General features: G+C 33.7%; 3 non-coding genes across 3 annotated transcripts; all 3 read left to right on the top strand.

Annotated features, from left to right (window-relative positions):
* Nucleotides 1-7,984: 7,984 nt before the first annotated feature.
* TRNAL-CAA (transfer RNA leucine (anticodon CAA)) lies at nucleotides 7,985-8,068 on the top strand. The gene has a single exon. It is a non-coding gene; the product is annotated as a tRNA-Leu (tRNA).
* A 6,782-nt stretch (nucleotides 8,069-14,850) lies between these two features.
* LOC146881723 (signal recognition particle RNA) lies at nucleotides 14,851-15,157 on the top strand. The gene has a single exon (XR_014986696.1).
* Nucleotides 15,158-17,442: 2,285 nt separating this feature from the next.
* Nucleotides 17,443-17,748, top strand: LOC146881722 (signal recognition particle RNA). The gene has a single exon (XR_014986702.1).
* The last annotated feature ends 1,662 nt before the right edge of the window (nucleotides 17,749-19,410 follow it).

The raw sequence follows: 19,410 nt of genomic DNA, 5'->3' as shown, positions 1-19,410 counted from the left end.
ATATCTTCCTAAATCTTAACCACAATATATCATCAACCAATGCTGAATAAAAACTAAATGATTACATGTCTTATCTTTACAATCTTATTTTAACAAATCGACCCAGCCTAATATCAATTCTCCTTTGTGGCCTTATGACTTCTTTTACCACCATGTCGGTTTTATGACGACTCACACTCTTCTTCAGAACGTCAGTTTTATGGCGATGCAATATCTTCTAAATCTCTTCATTACCATATCGGCTTTACGACGATATATACTTCTTCATACTTCTTCACTCCTATGTCGTCTTTATGACGATATATGCTTCTTCATACTTTTTCACCCCTATGCCAGCTTTATGACGATATATACTTCTTCATACTTCTTCACCCCTATGTCGACTTTATGACGATATATACTTCTTCACCCCTATGTCGACTTTATAACGATGTATACTTCTTCATACTTCTTCCTTCTGCTTATTACCGTTACATTCATGACGAGTATATATATATAAGAACATTTGGATATCCCAGCCCGTATACAAAAATATATATATTATTCCCAATCATTCAACCCTTATATGTCATGGTTAATAACCTGTACATATAATATAAAAAATCCCGACCAACCAAACAAAAAAAGGTGGGTTTATCACATCTATACCACTAAAAAAAACATAGATTTATGTGTGCATTTGCAAGGAAAAAATATTCATTAAAGCATACAAGAATTGTGTTGTGATACTCAATACATCTTTCCACGCTTATAATTTCTTTGGTTGGTTTACCATTCATTACTTTCTTTTACCTATGATTCCAAGACTTAGATCAAATTATTCAACTTGCCTTTGTTTCCATATAAAGGTTGTTCATGGTGCTCTTGAAAACACATTGCAAATTTCATCTTTCACATCAATATCCCACGTTCATTGATTGTTGTTTTCATGATTTTGTTTTCAACCTATGTTCATCCTAGTTGTGAGTGGTTTAGCAATCACCCTTTGACATTGTAGTAGCATGCCTTCTACTAGTATTTGGTAGTTCCATTTCCCATTCTTCCAGTCCCTCTTGCCCTTTATATCCACACTTGTATCCAAAACAAACCTAGAATATATTTGTTAAAATTCACCCCCCTCTTGCCTTCCATCTAATCACCCACCTCCCAATTGTTCTTACCTTTGTAGTCTAATATTTCAGTGGTTTGCTATGTTATAGATCTGATGTAGTGTACATGACATATGCACCAATCCGAAAAAGAGAATCTTACATTAGTGCTTTTATGTTTCATCCATGCTCACACTCTTAGTTGAGCCATACAAAATATTTCTTCTCCATTAGATATGACGTTGCTAAACACAACATTGTTTCTATGATTCCATAAACTCCACATGACAGCCACCTATACTCCCTTCCAAATTGTATTCCTTCTATTATTGAGTTCCAATACATGGAAATGTAGAAAGCTTTCCTAAGGTTGATTATAATGGAAATTCAAGATATATGCCCATTTGTTGCTAATAGAGGTCGTACCCCACCAAATTAAAACAGTGAAATGCAGTATGTGAAAGTTGAACCAAGTCGTCTTCCAATGACCAATATTTTCGTCCAAAGCTTCAATTTCTAGATGAACACAACACTATAACATAGGGGGGTTGGCAGATTCAATATGCTAATCAACAAATTAAATTAAATGCGAGAGTGATTAAAAACGTATTGACATCCTTGATTCAAACACAATTTCACTTATCATAGGCCACCAAATCAACACCTCTGCCTTCTCTCAATCCAATAGATAATAACCCATTAAGCGAAAGTTACAATCCAACTTCATTATGCAATTAAGCAATGCACACATCCTTAAATTCGTAACGTCCCAAGACTACCAAACTCGTCAGCTTAAAATTGAAGAAGGCAATCTAATTGGACCAACCATACACACCACAATGTGTACACTCACACCGGCAACACTTGCCGACCCGAGCCACAACTCAAGAGTTCCTCTTGTTCATCCACCATCCCGAGTCACAACTCAAGAGATGTCATTCCGAGCCACAACTCAAGGAATGCCACGTGCTTAACCCCTATCCCGAGCAACAACTCAAGGGATACATTCCGAGCCACAACTCAAAGAACACTAGCAAGCCGACCTTCGAGATATCACTAAAGCCTTGTAAACCACGCACAATCAAACAAGCAAACCACTTTTGCCTCACCAATATCGCATGGCACTACTCACAAGTCGCCAGGCGCAAGAGGCTTCTAGACTGCCTGGCGAGGGACACATATCGCCAAGCACCAAGCGCCTCAGAGCCTATTGTTCTACAGACATCGCCTGGCGGGACCACCTTCACCGCACTATTTCGTGGCTATCACCTAGCAGTTCAAACACCACCGCCAGATGACAAACCAGTAACACGCATCTTACTGCTTTTGCACACTTTTAGCCAAGTTCTACCACTTTAATCCTGTGATATTATGCATCTAGTTTGCTAAAACCTCTTTTATATATATATATATATATATATATATATATATATATATATATATATATATATATATATATATATATATATGTCTAATTAATTATATATACCCCTATACATTGACCATCATCATTCACATCTTACAAATTATGATCTGTAACATCCCGTCAAGATATTACGGATTCATAAATAAAATAAAAGAAATAATTAAATAACAGCGCATTTAATAATACCTCATTTTCTCAAAACACAGGAAAATTTAAAATTTATTAAATGAGCAAATAATGTTCACAACCATCCGTTATGAAAACCAAAAGAACAATGTTATAAAATCACCCATCAGGGTTTACAACAGATTCCAAAAGCAATAAAAGAAAATATAAGGATTCCCCTAGTCTATCCCCCTCTCCGCGACTAAGCTTCACCTGAGCCATCTGCATCAACAACATCTGCTCTCGTGTACTGCATACACGATCATCGCCAAACACACGCAGATGGCGTGAGCTTAACAAATAAAACATATATAATATTACAGTTATATATATATATATATATATATATATATATATATATATATATATATATATCTACATACACACATATCACTATTCATAACTTAACATCCCACATTATTCTATACTTTAATTCCTACCATCTTACCCCCAATCAGATTATTCGTGTTCTACATCGTCTAATGATTACTTCAAGGTGACTTGCTGCCATACCTATCGGCCACAACCGATAGAGCACGTGCAGGAAACAATGCTACGGATCATACACCGTAACGCTAGGTAGAGTTCCCATATACGAACATAGTCTGTATCGTCCCAAGACTACCAAACTCGTCAGCCAACAACTGAGGAGGGCAATCTATTTGGACCCATCCGTACTGGTCACAACCAGCACACTCACACCGGCAACACTCGCCAACCCAAGCCACAACTCAAGGGTTCCTCGTGTTCATCCGCCATCCCAAGCCACAACTCAAGAGATGCTATTCCGAGCCATAACTCAAGGAATACCACGTGCTTAACCCCTATCCCGAGCCACAACTCAAGGGATACGTTCTGAGCCACAACTCAAGGAACACCAGCAAACCCACCTTTAAAGAACCACTAGATGCCTTGTAGATCACAATTACACAACCAAAATTCCAAGCTGCAGCAGTACAAATCGCCTGGCGGGGGACATGTGCCGCCACGCACTGCCAGCTCCTAGACCGCCTGGCGGGTGTCGCGTACCGCCAGGCACACAACGCCTAAAAAACTTCCCTCGCTGCAGGTACCGCCTAGCTGAAAGTCCCTCACCGCCAGGCGCCCACGAATAAGGTGCCCTTCTGTTTTGTCACTTCCGCCTGGCGGTCTCCAGCTCGCCGCCGGGCGATATATCAACAATCTCACTTAAATGATTTTTCCCCTTTCTAGTTTGGCTCTCTAACAGTTTGCATTCTAAGTTAGTACAACTAATAGTGAACCTTCCCAACTAATCAACTTCACTTACAACAAGTCATCTAACCAAAAGTCTCAATACCATATAAGATCTCCAAACCGAAATTTCAACTAATTATAATGTCTTAAGTACAATCTTACTAATCCAATAAATCATTGATAGTCTTACGCACCTATTCTAACTTCATCATCCCGTCATATAGCTAAGCTTATATCAGATTTCCTTTATTTACCAATCTTTGTTTAGTACTAATATATTACAATTTATCCACTTTGGCTTATCTCAATTAATCATACTATTCTGTGTTTTCTCCTATCCCCATTACTGTCTCCACGCGAGTTGTACAACACCCCACTGTCGCTCCAGCTGTAGCCCTTGTTGTACCTAAGATATATGTCCTCTCCACTTCAACTCTCCAAATATCATACTCCAATTTCCACATATCACCACCAAGTTTTCACATCCCTCTACCGCACCCAACTTTGTCCTCCTCACAAATCTACTCCTCCCCCAAAATCACGACTCAGCAACAAAACCCCTCCAGTACACCTCACAGCCACACAATTTCCCCTTCTCTGTGCTTGCACCTGGCGACTAAACCATTACCGCCAGGCGGTGCTTAGGATTCTGGGAAACTCCAGAAATTCCAGCGCTATAAAGCCCACCTTGGACACTCCTCCATTTTGTTCTATGCTAGGTTCATCTTTCCGATCGTACACATGCTAGCAAGGGTACAAATTTTCAGCGTCGACCACATCTAACACAATTCCAGTGCAAATCACCACCCATTATCCAAAAATTCGTTAAAACATCACTTTGCCAACCCTACGTTCCATACTCGCTGTTCCATCGAATTACTCTATCAACTACGCCCAAAGTCAGAGATTTACTAATCTCGATCATCTCCTAAGAGCCACTCCTCGCTTTTCCTTCAAGCAATTCATGTCAAACCACGCGAAACAACACAAATCGGTCCACAGACCCGCATTGCCTGGCGGTCTCAGCCAAATCCGCCAGGCGCTTCATGCAGAAAAACCCATAACATTCCCAGACTTTGAGTCGCCGCCTGGTGGCTATGCATACCCCTTCCAATTCTATCCAAAGTTAACATTAGCAAAAGAAAAGTAAGGTTTACTTTGGGTTTCCCAAGACTTGAACCCATAACCATGCAATTGCCCAATCAACATCAAGCCATCATGCCAATTCATATTTCATGCTAACAATCATCATCCAATTAACATATTATTTTACAGCATGATTAACATATATTAAAAATATTAACGAATAATAACTCAAAAATGGCATACATAGGATTCGAACCCAAGTCCTTTCACACAATCAAAGTACTCTCAACCACTTGAGCTAGTACTTTTCCACGTCATACTTTTCATAATTATTTTCCCACCCGCATTTATTAATTAATTATCTATTTAATTAATTAAATCCCACGGGTCTTACAATATCCTTCAATTCCCTTTAAGAATGCAACCTCCCTCTAAGCTGAACACAAATTAATTGACACTTAACTAGTTTAATTGTCATTTCTTTGCCTATTATGAGTGTCTATTGTGCCTGCCCATCAACATAATTATCACATCAAAGAATCCCCATTTAATTCATGCTATTAGTAATCCTTAACAACATTCAACCTTAGGTTAATAATAAACTTTCTATAACCATTAGGAACACAATGTCTCGCTCAAGTAAATTCACTCTTGCGGTAGTTCAGTCATTTTATTGTCCAATTCATTTCAATCACTTAGATCTTACCTATGGCTTCCCACTCTTAACCTCACAAGTCATGAGTCCCTTTCCAAATTCCAACTAACTCCACTATATATATTTTTCCTCCTGATCAGGTTCACTACCCAATACCATTCCACACTGCTAGCCAATCTGCCCCTGTCAAGTCAACCATCCCTTTGCTGGTCCACGCATGTCGCCTGGCGACAATTTTTCACTCCCCAACATTTCCAAAACGCGTTCCTCTAATGATTTTCATAATTTAACAGTCAATTGTACATCCCACGCTAGGAAATATCAATTCGGAAGAGTGCCTACAGGTACCCAACTTCAATTCGCACCTTAATCCTTATCAACTTGAAAACCCCCAATTTCTTAAACCCTAAACCGATGTTCCTACAATTTCCTTTCAATTTAACCCCCAATCACATGAAATTCGACGATACCTGGCATCTAATCATTCACCAATAGTTAGAATATCCCTTTTTCCCCATCAAAATCATTCCATAACCAGTAAAACTACAAAATTGAGTCACTATCCTCAGATCGCTTGGCGGGTATTCATCATCGCCAGGTAGTTCATGAAAAAACCTATAAACTGGGTGGATTAGGCTTGTGTCGCTTGGCGGCACGTTGCTTACCGTCAGGCGGTTCCTTAGCAGGAACCCAAAAAACCACACAAAACATATGAGTCGCCTGACGGTAGTTCATCGCCCGCCAGGCGATTTTTGGAAAAATTTTAGAAACACGAATTTCAATGCAAAAGAGGAATGATCATACATATACATGCTATAATTCATACAGTTACACATAAAACATAAATAGAATGTGGTTCAGCTCCCCTAACCTTTTTTCCATTGCTTAAAATTGGACTTTTGAGAGTTTCTTTTATCGCCAATGGCCTCCCTTTTTGCTCTCTCCCAATTCAGTTCCTTTGCCTCAATCACTACCAAAGTTTCACTCTTAAGATTCTAGGATTATATTATCACTCATCATGATCCATCATATTATTAAAATAATAATCAAGTAAATATCACATATATGGCACACATAGGACTTGAACCCAAGTCCTCTCACATAACCAAGTACTTTCAACCATTTTAGCTAATACTTTTCTACATCACATTAATTAACATTTAATGTTATAAAGGCTCCTCCTACCCACATTTATTAATTAATTATTTATTTATTTAATTAAATTTAGGGAATCTTACACCAACTGTGGCTGAAACACATGAATTTGTGGACTCGACAATGGAGAATAGATTAAAGGAAATGATTCATGATGTTGGAGTACAAACATTTGCTAAAGCTGTGTATGAAAATATGACTACAAATGCAGAGACCCCGTTGTACGCTGGTTCACCTAACTTCACACGGTTATCATCAGTGTTAAGGTTGATAAATTTGAAGGTATTAAATGGATGGAATGATAAAAGCTTCACAGAATTGCTTCAGTTGTTGAAAGAAATGCTTCCTGAAAGTAATACACTACCTGATCTAATGTATGAGGCAAAAAAGATACTTTGTCCAATGGATATGGAATATGAAAAGATTCATGCATGTCTTAATGGTTGTATTTTATATAGAAAATACAAAGATAGTGACAAAGAGAATAGTGATGAGGTCACAAAGCACGACCCTCCTTCGAAGGCAGTTTGGTATCTACCAATAATTCCAAGGTTTAAATGTATGTTTACGAATCCAAATGATGCTAGAAACCTTAGATGACATGCTGATGAGCGGAAATGTGATGGACTAGTTTGTCATCCTGCAGATTATGTGCAATGGAAGAACATTGATAAAGAATTTCCTACATTCAAAAATGAATCAAGAAATTTGAGACTTGGACTAGCTTCAGATGGAACGAATCCTTATGGGAATTTAAGTACCAATCATAGTTCATGACCCGTTTTGTTAGTGATTTATAACTTGCCTCCAAGTTTATGTATGAAGATCAAGTACACGATGTTATTTATGATGATATCGAGTCCATTGATTAAGGACATGAAGTTATGGGATAATGGGGTTGAATTTTTTGATGGGTTTGCTAATGTACCTTTCCAAATGCATGCCATATTATTTTGTACAATCAATAATTTTCCTACATATGGAAAATTGTCAGGTTATAGTGCGAGATGTCATAGAGCATGTCCGATATGTGAAGAAAACACATCATACGAACAGTTAAAGCATGAGAGGAATTTTTCTATTTGAAAGCATATTCCTTTTAGGGTTAAGGGTTAATTACACATACTTTTTTATATAGCTTTATTAAATATATAAATATAGTATATACAAGCTAGGCTTGAGACTTGCATTTGTGTCAGGATGGCCGAGTGGTCTAAGGCGCTAGACTCAAGTTTTGGTCTTTGAAAGAGGGCGTGGGTTCAAATCCCACTTCTGACATTTTAACAATATTTTCTTTACCGTTTTATATTTTTTTAATTTACATTGATATTATTAGTGCAGAAAGATAAGAGAATGAATGACCACAATTGATCGAGCTTAGGAACTTAATTTGTTTTTTGGAAATTTAGGAACTTAATTAATAAAGGTTTTTTACTTCACCACAGTGTGAAGATTACATTCCTCATGTCCAACGTGAAGAAATATCCTTTACATTTAGCATTATCATGAAGATATATTTAATAATATGTTTTTGGTGTATATATTTTTTATAATATTTGCACTTATTCAATTTTAAACTATTTAGAATAATATTTTAATTTTAATTTAACATATGAGAATAAATTACAGGAAAACATTTTACAATGATTCACCTTAGTTGAGAAGCACAAGCCCCTTTTTCATAGAGAATTTCTTTTATCCAAAAGAACTTGTTGACAGTGTTTTTATTAAAAACATTTGTGAAGAACTTTAACACTTTGTTAGATAAATCTTTTGATAAGTTTTGTCATTTGGCCAATGAACCTATTTGACAAATGAAAACAGGAAGCATTCTTTTAAAAATATCTTTCTCAAACAAGAAATGATTTCTTTCCAAGTTAATTTTACTAAAATCTGTATAAGTAGAGGATAAGAAATCAAAAGGAAAGACAATAGTGAATCAAAACTAACAAAAGGTTAGAATCGTACTTATATTTAGTTTTCCATATCTTGAATTTCCTTCAAATATATCTAATCTCACGATCCTCCATAACAGAGAACAGAAACTTGTCAAAACTTTTGTTTTTAGACAGGACTAATTCTATAGTGGTTGTTTCTCCTAAATATCTAAACACTCAAACTCATGAGTTCAACTTGTTGTTTTCGTAAATAATTGATCATATATACACATAAAAAGCTATACATCATATAAACAAGAAGTTAACGTTAAGATCAAATCATTAAATACATTTCAAAATATGATGCTTGGAAGATCTTCTAAACTCATTTTAAAAATATCTTTCTCAAACAGCAAATAATTTATTTCCAAGTTAATTTCACTAAAATCTGTATAACTGGAGGATAAGAATTCAAAAGGTAAGAGAATAGTCAATCAAAACTAAAAACACAGAGAATATGAACATAATATAGTAAAACTAAACATTTCAAAGTGCTTATGGAAATGAATGACAGCAATCTGATGATTTCCGAAACGACGAAGAGAGCACCTCTGAAGGATCTGTGTCTCATTGTTTGAAGTTATTAGGGAGTACGTAGGTTCATGTCCTTCTCATTCAATGAAATGTCAAACGAAGTGCATGTAATCGATGAGACATAGTGAAGAAAGAAAAAGTGTTGAAACTCCCTCAAATATATCTCATCTCACCATCCTCTGCAGAACAGAAACTTGATTTTGAAAGTATTTGTTTTATGGACAGGACATATTCTTTAATGCATTGACGTGACGGATCTTGACTAAAAGTTTTGAAAGGCCCAAAATAATATAATTTTTTTTATAATTAAACTAGATTATTAGTATAATGTTTCAAAAAATAATTCTTTAAACTAAACAATTGGATCATTAGATTAAATTATTAGTATAATATTTTAAAATATATGAAGAAGTGGAATGTATCTGTTTTTATCTTCATGAATAGCTTTCCTTTAATCATTTAAAAATAAATAAATCTATTATTTTATTTTCCATCTATATAAATATTTTTTTTTTCAAAATAATATTAGAATACAAATCTTATCTTATATATTCATAAAAAAATGAATTTGCAAAAGGCTTGTAAGATAAAAAAAATCATGTTAATAACTCTTCAACTAATATTTTATTATCAGGGAAGACGATAGAGAGTTACCTTCTTTTTTTAAGAAAGAAAGAAACAAATGAGAAATCAAAAAAAAAAATGAGTGTGTCTAATTTTTTTTTCTTCAAAAAGAAAAAAGAAAACATATGAGAATGAGAGATGATACAATTTGTGAAAAATTAGAAAGACAATGAGAAAGAAATAAAAAATATCTTAATAAATATTTGGTTTAATGATATTTTTTGTTTCTTTATTGTCCAAAAATGTCTAGTTGGTTGTCTAATGTTTTTTTAGTCTCAATTTGTTGAAAATTGAAACGATTAATAAGGATGTTTTGTTTTGTTGGTGCAATTAACATAACCCAAGTGTATCAAAAATCTTTTGATTCGCTTCAAAAAATTTAATGAAAATAACCAAATTGCATCAACTTTTTCAAAAATCGAAACCAAATTGAAACTAAAAAACACTACATGACCAACTTTGTTAAGATTAAAGGTTGTGTTTTATAAAAAAAATAAAAAGTCACACAATTTAATTTCCATTAATTTCTAAAATATACTACATATAATTTTTAAAAATATATAGAATTTAAAATAATTTCAAAAATATAAATATAATTTTAAAAAATTTCAAAAACATACATATAATTTAAAAAAAATAAAAAATATTTGGGGGGGGGGGGGGGGTGGCATGGCCCCTCCCTGCCCTATGAATGATTTGTCTCTGCTTTAATGGTTGTTTCTCCAACATCTCAAAACACTCAAATCGAAAACGTAGCCAAGTACCATACCTCCATAGGTGGAGCCTCGTAGAAGCAGGGATGGGCCTAGGCCCCCCCAAATATTTTTGATTTTTTTCAAAATTATATATCCATTTTTTTAATTTTTAAAAATTTTGAAATTTTTAAAATTATAAATAGTATATTTTAGAAATTGATGATAATTAAATTGTGTCTCTTTATTTATTTTATAAAATACAATAGTTAATGTTAATAAATAATAAAAAATAAAAAAAATATATTTAGGTTTAATTAGTCTTCTAGTATCTATTTTCGTCTAAAAATATCAAATTGTCACTAAATTGAAACTAAAAGAATTGGAAGATCAACTTACATTTTTGAAAACCGTAACCAAAAGAGTAATTAAATCAAACATTTATTAAAATATTTTTTATTTTCTTCTGTCATTGCCTTTTAAAATTTTAACAAAATTGTACTCATCTCTCACTATCATATGTTTTTTTTTAAGAAAAATGAAGTTAGACACATACTCATTATGTTTGCTCTCATTTCTCATCTGTTTCCTTCATTTCTCGAAGAAACAAAATGTAACTCCCTCTTGTCTTACTTAATGATGAAATATTACTTTAATAGTTATTAAAATTATTTTTTATCTCATGAGCCTTTTATGATTATAGAAGAAAAAAATCATGTATTATGTGTTTTTTTATAACCGATTTTTAATTGTGACTTGATTATAATATATTTTTCTTCTAATACTTATGTCGCTCAACATTTTATTAGATTATGATAAATTATTTTTTAATATATTTAAAAAAAAGCATATAGATGAAGAATAAAATAATGAATTTATTTTGTAGAAGTAGTAAAAGGGAAGCTACACGTGAAAATGAAAACAAGTTAAATTATATTTCTTCACATCTTCTAAAGTATTTAAAGCATTATACTAATAATCCAATCTAACGATCCAATTGTTTATAGAAGAGTCATTTTTTAAAGTGTTATACTAATGGTCCAATCAAATGATGAAAAAATTATATTATTCTGACCCCTCCAAAACTCTTGGTCAAGATCCGCCACTGCATACCTCTTCTTTCTTTTTGAAGTCCCACATTGAAGAGTTAACGGAAGATAGAGGGCTTATAAGCCTTTGACTTACAAGAGGGATTGCCAAGCTAGGTCGTGATAGCTTGTAATACAAACAGGAGTGTAAAAGGTGGTGGCACTTGTAATATTAGACTCAGAGTGGTGCCTATGGTGGTAGCCTGCTTCTCACTTGAAGAAAAGTGGTATCTCCTCCGGTACCACTAGTGCAGAATTCCCATTTTACCTCGCCTTATATGTCTCGGTTGGCAAAAAATCGAAGCATATAATGGTGCGGTGGTATTTTTGCAATTAGAGCCAAGTTTTAGACCTCGGTTCTCCAAATACCCAAAGCCAAAAAGGGGTATAGGCCCCGGTTCGCTCAAAACCGGTGCCAAAGAGGGGTATAGGCCTCGGTCTAGTAGGACCCAAAGCCAAAAAGTGCCTGGAAGTCAGGGGTATAGGCCTCGGTCCAAGGAGACCCGGTGCCAAAAGGGGGTCAATGGCTTCAGTTCCTCTAACAACCGAAGCCATAGGGTTTATTTAGGGTTCGAAATTCGCGAACCCTTCTTCCTCCCCGCGCCAGCGCCTCTCTAATTCCACTCTCTCTCTCTCTCTCTCTCTCTCCGCGAGCACGAGCCCTTCCTTCACTTTCCCTTTCTTCCTCCTTCATCGTCCGCATCCCGCGCTCCCGCGCGGATCACTTTTTCCCTCTGTGCTCCACAATAGGAGCTTCTGTCGGCGGATCCTTCGGAGGACACAATGGTGGGCATTGTGGTGGTCATGGACACGGGTCATGGTGGCGGCAGTGGTGACGAGGAACACAATAGTGAGGGAAAGAACGAGGCTTTAATGGTGGTGATGGAGGCGGGGAGGGTGTTGGACAGCGTGCTGGCGGATTTGCCGGTGGGATACGTGCAGATTCATGTGGGGGTGGCGGGGCCGTTGCTGCTGGACGGGTTCGAGTACACAGTGCCGATGGCCACCACGGAGGGGTGCCTTGTTGCTAGCACCAATCGAGGGTGCAAAGCCATATATGCATCTGGTGGGGCCAGCAGTGTTGTTTTGAGGGATTGCATGTCAAGGGCACCTGTTGCGAGGTTCTCCACTGCTAAAAGGGCTGCACAGTTGAAGTTCTTCTTGGAGGATCCTTTCAATTTTTTTTGATACCCTTGCCGTTGTTTTCAACAGGTTTGTTTTGGTACTCTAGAGGGAGTTTGGGTTCGTGATCATGATTTGAGAATTTATCATTCACTAGTTAGTGTCCACCTTAATTGCATGTTTGGATTCATCGGATCATCGAAAAGTTCAGTGGTGGCTGTGATAACTCTGCAGCAGCCATGAGTGAGCAAAAGGGTGAGGTTCAGTCTGCCATGGTGGCCTGCGAAAATTTGAATTAAAAAAAAAATTATCACCTATGGCTTCGATCCTAAGTGACCTGAGGCATAAAATTTGGTCTATAGTTTTGGGTGATAACCGAGGTCAAAAAGGTGTACCTTTTGGCCTCGCCCCAATATGCCTCGGTTCCAGATCCGAGACAAAATGTGGAAAATAACCGGAACAGAAAGTCTTTACTGCACTGGTGTACGGAGTTCGGTGGTTGACGAGGCCGGGGATATGATCCATGCTTTTTATTTCAACAACTTACAAGGACATGTTAATACTAATCCATATATAAAGTTAAAATTTTTAAATTTAATACTCCTGTCAAATTGCCTTAGCGTATAAACTATGAATATTCACCATCATAATATTTCAGAACAAGCACAATCTATTCTTCAACTAAATACCACTTTCGATAACGAAAAACACTACTTTCAAACTCATCTAAAAACTACATTCATTTCACACTCTCTTCAATATTATAATAATACATATTATAAATTTTAAATTAAAAAATAAAATACAATTAATTTATAGTGTTAAATCAGTGTTTTTTTGTCATTTGTGATGTCAATTAATCACCACTCTTGGACAATAATCTTTTGAGAATTCAAACTTATGTAGATCTATGTATATAACCATGTGCCTTCTGTCCCATCCTACAGAAAATCAAGCAGAAGATATTTTAGTTGCACAAGAATAGAAACAAATTTTGAGAAAAATCTCATCCAAATCACAATTTTAACTACATGCATACCAATTTAAAACTAATATAAAACAAATGTAACGGTTAAAAAAATTAACATATTTTTAACCGTTTATTTAATCACCAAAAAGTTACCTTTTATGTAGTGTAAATAATGTTTTTTCTGTAGATTTTATATAAAGTAAATAGTCTGATATACATAAACTATACTAAAGTCCAATTTTATAAGTCAATTCTAACTACAATGTTATTATCTTAATTTTTTTTTTAATATGTTATCTTTACCTATATTTTTATACACATGTAAATTATTTTGAAATATAAAGGTCGATAGATTTAACAACATTTTCTTCTTAAATTTAATATGTTTGAATGAGTATTTTTGAGTTTATATGTGAAAGATAAAATGAATCAATAAAAGATTATATATAATATCAAATTTGATTGAACTGGTTCAATTTTTATTTAAAATAATCGACTATTAATAGATTGTTTTAGTGAAAGTATTAGACGATACGTTGTTTTTCTTCAGAATAATTGACTATAATAATAGATAACAAATATTTAACATAAAATAAAAAATCTAAAATCACTTTACTTAAAATTTAAATGAACTATCTATTTTATCATTCAAAAAGATGGAAGTTTAATATAAAAGAATTTGGAAACACGTATTTGTATTTTATAATTCATCTTTAAGAAATCAATTAATACAAAATATATTTCGAAAATATTTGATTGACAACCTAAATGTCAATTTAATTTAAAACTTGACAAAAAAATAGCAATTTATAAGAGCATTGACAATATGAAACAAGAGGGAAAGAGAGAAACAAAGATGGTAACATGCCTTTGTTAAAAAATGTAAAGAGAGAAATAAAGATGGTAACATGCCTATGTTAAAAAATGTAAAGAGAGATACAAGGTTGTGAATGTGTGTTAGTGCATTTGAACCATATTTTTTTATAAGGATTGGTATAATTTCCCATTTATGCAATGTAATGTAAAAGTCCCACATTGTGTGGAATGTGAAAGAAAAGAAACTTTATATAGTGGATGAAAAGGTTGTGTTCTCGCCGAACTAAGTAACAAGAGTTTGTAACCCAAGTGGGGGCACGAAGGTGATGGAACAACTTTGAGGCTCCCTGGTTGGAGTTGTGGATGCCAAAAGTTGGCTTGCCCATTCCAAGTTGAGAGTTGGGTGATGGGACTTGTGTGAAGGCATAGGTCCCATCTCTCTTAAACAAGAGGGTACTGCGTGAGGCTGGTTTCACAGAGCAGCGATTACCTCTACCTCCCAACAGTGGAGGGATAACAAGCTGTTGCAACCACCCTCCGAATAAAATACCTAGGCAGCCTCACTTGCTTGGACCATCACCTTTTTCCAATTTTTATACTCTATTATTGCCTGTTTATGATATACACAAAGTATACTAAAGTCCACTTTTGTACTAATACTGACAAACTTTCTTTTCCTAACCAAAATATTATTTTTCTTCAAATTGTTTCAATGTGATGTAGTTACTTATATTTTTATATATTCTATACACTGTTTTGGAGTATTAATGTATCACTTTAATAGATTTAACAACCTTTTAAATTTGAGATGTAATAATTAAAATAAAAGTAAGGAAATATGGTTTCATATGTTTGAATGAGTATTTTTTTTCAGTTTACATATGCTAGTAAAAATTAAACTGAATTTTGTACAATGACATGATATTAAAATGTTTAAGAGTTATGAATTCTGCAGTACTGTTATTTGTCACTATTCTAGATCTATTTCTTGGATAACCAATCCCATAACCAATTAGAGAATTGGTAAGTTTTTGAATAATCCTCACACACCGAATGACATACAATATTTAGACAAATGTAACAAAACAAACAACTTAAACTTGAAAACTACTATAGGAAGAAAAAAAAAAAACTTATGAGAGTAGAAGAAGATAAATTAGTAGTGATGTTGAATAAGGCTTGCATCTATAACCAACAAAATTATGCAACCTAGCAATTGAAAAATAAGTGTTGCAAATTTTCAACAATCTATCTATTTTTCATTAAATAAACAAATTATAACATAAAAGAATAAATAAATAGTTTACATAAAACTAAATAAATAAATTTATCACGAACAAAGTGGATTTTTATATATTTAGCACCGTATGAAAATTTTCTAGTTTTTCTTAGACACGACAAATATTTAAGAATCACACTATTTAAAATTAAAAGGAAGTGTATATTGTATATTTAGAAAAAAAAAGGTGAAAGTCTAACTTAATAGAAAATCGAATACCATTTTTCCATTTAAAAAATAATATTAATTTCCAACACGTCAATTTGGATAAGTTATTTGAGTGAGCCTGACATGTGAATTTATTTATAGCAATTTTTTTTCATCTATCCACAATTAAGTTTCATTAAATTATGTAACAATTTCATGTGGAAAGTGAATCACATTAAAGAGAAGCAGATAAGTAAAGATCATAAAAACTTTTCTTACATCTATTGGTTTTCGCATTTATGAGACACAAATAAGACAAGTCAAGAAATAACCTTGTCTTCGTAAACTTCTATCAAAACACATGTAATTTATCGAAATAAGTAGTACTACCTTGTAACCTAAGCGGGGTCATTAAGATGACGGAATACCAACTTCATTGTTGATTTTCTTGTCTTTTTATGACATTATTACTGCATCACGGTGTGGTAGCTCTTATGAGACCGACAATAGTGGTTTCTCAAGAAAGCTCATATTGTGAACGATGTGTACAACTACGTGGGTTCTTCATTAACAATATTGGATAAGGTGGATGTCTACACACAATCTTAAAAGAGCAGCGAGTGCTCAAACTCCGGATGACCTACACCATATTGTGAAAAGGAGTAACGGACTACTAGAACTTGAAAAGTGATTCATGAACATTATGCTTGAACCATCTACATTCTTTCTTTTATGAAATCATGAATATTGAAGTTGAACAAACTATATATTAAAGCAATTTGTAGTATTGTACCTATGCAGAAAGATGCAAACTAAGAAACAACATCAAACATTATTTTGGTTTTTACTTAACAATCTAGTAAATAGTTGAATTGATCATATGTCTTAGAAAGATAGAAAGCAATGGATTGATTTTTTTTTTCTTTTGTGATCTCTATGTTCTTCATTGACAAGAAGGTGGGTTTAACTTCTACCTTTTTTCCCTGTTCTTTTTTTCTTTAAATGAGCTACAAGAAAGTAAAAATAGTTCGTAAACAAAGAGTATCCTTCATTAATCTTAAAATAAGATATAAACACATATTTGCATTTTATAATTTATCTTCCAGAATTCTATTTTTACAAAAAAAATAATTGGAAAATATTTGATTGACAACCTAACTGTCCATCTACAAATAAAACGAGAAAAAGAAATAAAAATGGCAATTTGTAAGAGAAGCGATAGTACGAAATGAGAGGGAAAGAGAGAAACAAAGATGGTAACATAGGTTTGTTAAGAAATGTAAAGAGATACAAGGTTGTGAATGTGTGTTAGTGCATTTGAACCATATTTTTTCATAAGGGTTGGTATAATTTAACATTTATGCAATGTAATTAAAAGTCCCACATTGTGTGGAATGTGAAAGAAAAGAAACTTTATATAGTGGATGAAAAGGTTGTGTTCTCGCCGAGCTAAGTAACAAGAGCTTGTAACCCAAGTGGGGGCACGAAGGTGATGGAACAACTTTGAGGCTCCCTGGTTGGAGTTGTGGATGCCAAAAGTTGGCTTGCCCATTCCAAGTTGAGAGTTGGGTGATGGAACTTGTGTGAAGGCATAGGTCCCATCTCTCTTAGACAAGAGGGCACTGCGTGAGGCTGGTTTCACAGAGCAGCGATTACCTCTACCTCCCAACAGTGGAGGGATAACAAGTTGTTGCAACCACCCTCAAAACAAATACTTAGGCAGCCTCACTTGCTTGGACCATCACCTTTTTCCAATTTTTATTCAACATTGCTTTAGATTTGAGATATTACTTAACACCTCTCTCTAATATCTAATTTTCCTTTCAAAGTTTTTATAGTTGATTCTCTCAAAGTAACATATATGAATATGGTCGATATAACTTCTACAATGATGCTTAGGTATGTCCACTAATTTTTTTATTCTCAATTATTGCCTGTTTATGATATACATAAAGTATACTAAAGTCCACTTTTATACTAATACTGACAAACTTTCTTTTTCTAACCAAAATATTATTTTTCTTCAAATTGTTTCAATATGATGTAGTTACCTATATTTTTATATATTATATACACTGTTTTGGAGTATGAATGTATCACTTTTATATATTTAACAACCTTTTAAATTTGAGATGTAATAATTAAAACAAAAGTAAGGAAATAGGGTTTGATATGTTTGAATGAGTCTTTTTTATTTTACATATGCTAGTAAAAATTAAACTGGATTTTGTACAATGACATGATATTAAAATGTTTAAGAGTTATGAACTCTGCAGTACTGTTATTTGTCACTATTCTAGATCTATTTCTTGGAAGACCAATCCCACAACCAATTAGAGAATTGGTAAGTTTTTGAATAATCCTCACACACCGAATGACATACAATAATTAGACAAATGTAACAAAACAAACAACTTAAACTTGAAAACTACTATAGGAAGAAAAAAAAAACTTATGAGAGTAGAAGAAGATAAATTAGTAGTGATGTTTAATAAGGCTTGCATCTATAACCAACAAAATTATGCAACCTAGCAATTGAAAAATAAGTGTTGCAAATTTTCAACAATCTATCTATTTTTCATTAAATAAACAAATTATAACATAAAAGAATAAATAAATAGTTTACATAAAACAAAATAAATAAATTTATCACGAACAAAGTGGATTTTTATATATTTAGCACTGTATGAAAATTTTCTATTTTTTCTTAGACACGACAAATATTTAAGAATCACACTATTTAAAATTAAAAGGAAGTGTATATTGTATATTTAGAAAAAAAAAAGGTGAAAGTCTAACTTAATAGAAAATCGAATACCATTTTTCCATTTAAAAAATAATATTAATTTCCAACACGTCAATTTGGATAAGTTATTTGAGTGAGCCTGACATGTGAATTTATTTATAGCAATTTTTTTTCATCTATCCACAATTAAGTTTCATTAAATTATGTAACAATTTCATGTGGAAAGTGAATCACATTAAAGAGAAGCAGATAAGTAAAGATCATAAAAACTTTTCTAACATCTATTGGTTTTCGCATTTATGAGACACACATAAGACAAGTCAAGAAATAACCTTGTCTTCGTAAACTTCTATCAAAACACATGTAATTTATCGAAATAAGTAGTACTACCTTGTAACCTAAGTGGGGTCATTAAGATGACGGAATACCAACTTCATTGTTGATTGTCTTGTCTTTTTATGACATTATTACTGCATCACGGTGTGGTAGCTCTTATGAGACCGACAATAGTGGTTTCTCAAGAAAGCTCATATTGTGAACGATGTGTACAACTACGTGGGTTCTTCATTAAAAATATTGGATAAGGTGGATGTCTACACACAATCTTAAAAGAGCAGCGAGTGCTCAAACTCCAGATGACCTACACCTTATTGTGAAAAGGAGTA

This window comes from Vigna unguiculata, chromosome 11 (genome assembly GCF_037176805.1).
Source record: "Vigna unguiculata cultivar grain cowpea cultivar isolate G323 ecotype 2 chromosome 11, ASM3717680v1, whole genome shotgun sequence".
Classification (NCBI taxonomy): Eukaryota; Viridiplantae; Streptophyta; class Magnoliopsida; order Fabales; family Fabaceae; genus Vigna; species Vigna unguiculata.
The sequence above is the reverse complement of the archived record's forward strand: the minus strand, read 5'-3'. Positions and strand labels throughout refer to the sequence as shown.